The 3770-nt window shown below is 28.4% G+C and overlaps 1 protein-coding gene across 1 annotated transcript in view; it reads left to right on the forward strand.

The window, feature by feature from the left end:
• LOC111682791 (fibrinogen C domain-containing protein 1-like) overlaps window positions 1-3770 on the forward strand; it is a 5897-nt gene that overhangs the window by 988 nt on the left and 1139 nt on the right. The window lies entirely within an intron of this gene.

Below are 3770 nucleotides of genomic sequence, written 5' to 3' on the forward strand. Positions count from 1 at the left end.
ATAGACTAGACTATAGACTAGACTATAGACTAGACTATAGACTAGACTATAGACTAGACTATAGACTAGACTATAGACTATAGACTATAGACTAGACTATAGAATAGACTATAGACTAGACTATAGACTAGACTATAGACTAGACTATAGACTAGTCAATAGTCTAGTCAATAGTCTAATCTATAGTCAATAGACTATAGATTAGACTAGACAGTTAAGACAAATTATTTTGAGTTTCAGAATGTCTAATTTTAGTTCTTACCATTTCACTTTGTTGACATTATAAATAGGTTTAGCATTGCTGATCATTTCTAAAATCAAATTTTTATATTATTAAATTATAAAATTGTTGTAATTTTTTCTTTTTTTTATAATTTTACTTACTCAATTTTTCTTCTGCAACCTGATTTATATTTGTTATTTTTTCATCTATAATTTGTTGTAGTTTTTTTTCTAATAACTCCATGTTATCTTTAATAAGGGTGTGCATTTTCAGTTCCAATTGGTTAAAAGTTTCAGACAATGATTTCATTTTTTCTTCCATGCTAGTTTGTAATAAGAAAAATGATTTAGAAAAATTTTATTAAAAAAAAAATTAACTTACACAAAAACATTTTGTTCATATTTTTGGACCCGCGTTAAGAGATCATTTGTAGGCACTAAATCAAGCTCTAAAACCGAAACTTCCTTTAAAAAAAGCAAAAAGCTATATGTAAAGCTATTTTCAAATATATTTATGTATATTGTGTTTTGTTTACCTCTGGAGCAAAATCATTTTTCGTAAGAATTTCTGAACAGTTTACAAAATTAAATAAATTCAGAACTATTAAGTTGAGTAACTTAGTTGTTAGATACTTTTTCAATTTCATTTTTAACAGCAGAGTGTTTGCAGCAATATATTAGAACAGACTAAAGACATTGATTTGTAAACAAAAAATATTTCACGGAAAAAAATCATCGGTTTAATCTGCAAAATTACTTTTTCAGAATATATACATATATATAGGTATTTGTTCTTATCTCTTAATTTCTATACTTAGAAGATTTTTTGAATTCTTAAATTGAATAAGTAGAGTGTTAGGTTTGGTTTATTCGACTTTCAGTACTCTTCACGTCTACACAGATGTTCTTAAATTACACAAGTCTGGTATTAAATTGACACCAAAGTGTGTCTATAATTTCTCAATAACAACCGTTGTTACAGTATATACATACGTACGACAACACTGTGTTGTCTGTAAACGCAATGTTGTCAACATAGCAACAATTCGTTGTCGAAATATAAAAAACTACGAAACAGGTGTCTGAGACACCAATTAGCTCTTTATTAAAGAGTAGATACAGATGTCTTTAAAACTTTTCTCGCATCACTAATATTGTCTAAGATAATTAAGAAAGTAGTTTTACTCGTTACTCCCCAAAAACTAACAAAACTCCCCCCTCAGTAGAACTACATAACCAGACATCAGCATAAACTATTGATTGCTTTTGACCCCATAGATGAAGTAAATTCTCTAAATTATATTATCGCCAATTATTAATCCTAGCCGGATCAATGTGGAACTATAACTAAAATGCCACGATTATGACACACACACACTCCTGAGAAATGTGCTTTCGATTGAAAGGGGAACCACCAGTGAATATTTTATAGTAATTGAAATAAATTATTGATAAGTAATACAAAAGATATGTCAAAGCTTTAAATATTTAAAATATTAAATAAATTAATAATTAACGTCACCTTATCTATAATCAAACAAGAAAAATCCATTATTTCACCTCTTATAGGTTGAATTTTTGTTTTCTAAACAGTCCGGTTTAAAATATGCGGTAATGGCAATAAAAAAGTAAAATTTTTATTAAGTTTTGAAATACATATATGTATATACCTAACACCACTTTAGTATTGGTCCTACATCCACCTTAAAGTATTCCAATCGGCTAAGAATCACTTTCTGAGTCGAGTTAACTATGTCCGTCTGTCTGTAAACTACATGTCGCAATTTGTAAGATAATTAGATGAATTTGATGATTTGTTACATACACATCTTTTGACACATTGACGAAGCGTATTTAAAATGCTTTAGATCGGTCCGTTATCGCTGCCTAGTGCGAAACAACGAAGCATTCATACAATGTACGAAAATTTGTTCGGGACGACACACAAACACATACAGTTTTTCACCGGAATGATTTTGATGAGATACCCCACCATAACGTAGCAGTTCATAGGGTTATATAGTTGAAACGAAAAGTCGACTTTTTGCATTTAGTTAAAAGTCGACTTTTAGATTTTAAGTTTTTTATAAATAGTCGACTTTTTTACTTTTTCCTACTTTGATACATTTTTCAACTATTTTTTTCGAGTTCTTCCGACAATTTAGAGTTTTTGATTTTTTCCACTTTTTTAAAATTTTCGACTATTTTTCACTTTTTTGTGCTATTTTCGAGTTTTCGACTTTTTCTGGCTATTCGACTTTTTTCGACTTTTTACGGCATTTTTCGACTTTTTTGACATATCGACTTTTATTTACAAAGTCGACATTTTGACTATTTTCATAGACGTTAGTCAAGTTATAGACTTTTTTGGAACAACATATTCGACTTCGACTTATTTCGACAAAAAGTCGATTGTTCGATTATTTGAAAGTCGATTGATAGAACCCTAGCAGCCCGTATAAAACAAACGTTGAGGCTGAGTAAACATTTTCACATAAACTCTGACGTTATTCGGTCATAATTAAATATTCCAGGCAAACACCAACAATAGGTTGTGAAACACTCTGTTGAATGGGTGTATGACTAGACTAAAGGAAATCGCAGTTAAATGAATTACCCTGATAACGTTAAACGTTCTTAAGGGTTGGTGGCAAAACTTAACGAATAACCTGGAACTTAGAATATAAAAACGTTAATAACCAAAATTAACGTTAAACGAAAGTTAAATTCGAAAATTTCGAATAATTTAGTTAAGAACACAATCTCCTAGTAAAGACATTCACCTAAAGCAGAAACAATTAAAATATTTTTTTACCTTAAAAAAGAAAATATACTTTTAAGAACTGGCTTCTAAAGAATTTATGAATGAAAGCGATTAAAGAATGCGAGTGTAAATTAATCATTGATATTGTATTATTATTGTTGTTAGAAATACAGTTTGTGTTGTTGTTTTCATATTTATTTTTCTATTTATTATTGCTTAAAAAAATGCATAAAAATCAACTATTTTGCATAATAAATTTATGGCTTTTATTTGACTGTCTAGAGAGTAAGGTAATAGTCGCAGTCATATTCCACCATTAAAATATTATTTATTTAAATACAATGCAGACGATGATAAACTTTCAAATAATTAACAATTGAGTAAGAAAAAAACGAAAAAAAATATTTCATTCAATTAGCTTTGGCGTAGTACTCTGTATTGTGGATAGATATTTATAGCGTGACCGAACAATTACACGTTTAAGAAAAATCTATCTAAATAGTTATAGTTTTATTATATGGATATACAGACATATTTTAAATACAGAGAAAAAAACAAGTTTACTACGTTGTAGAAATAGAAATATTTATTTGCTACAAAATATACCAAACAGATCCATTCATATAAATTTCAAATAATTTTTAAACTTATTAACTTACTATATGATATTCTTATATATAGTCTATAGTCTAGTCTATAGTCTAGTCTATAGTTTAGTCTATAGTCTAGTCTATAGTCTAGTCTATAGTCTAGTCTATAGTCTAGTCTATAGTCTAGTCTATAG

The sequence above is a fragment of the Lucilia cuprina genome, chromosome 5, assembly GCF_022045245.1.
Source record: "Lucilia cuprina isolate Lc7/37 chromosome 5, ASM2204524v1, whole genome shotgun sequence".
In the NCBI taxonomy this organism is placed as follows: Eukaryota; Metazoa; Arthropoda; class Insecta; order Diptera; family Calliphoridae; genus Lucilia; species Lucilia cuprina.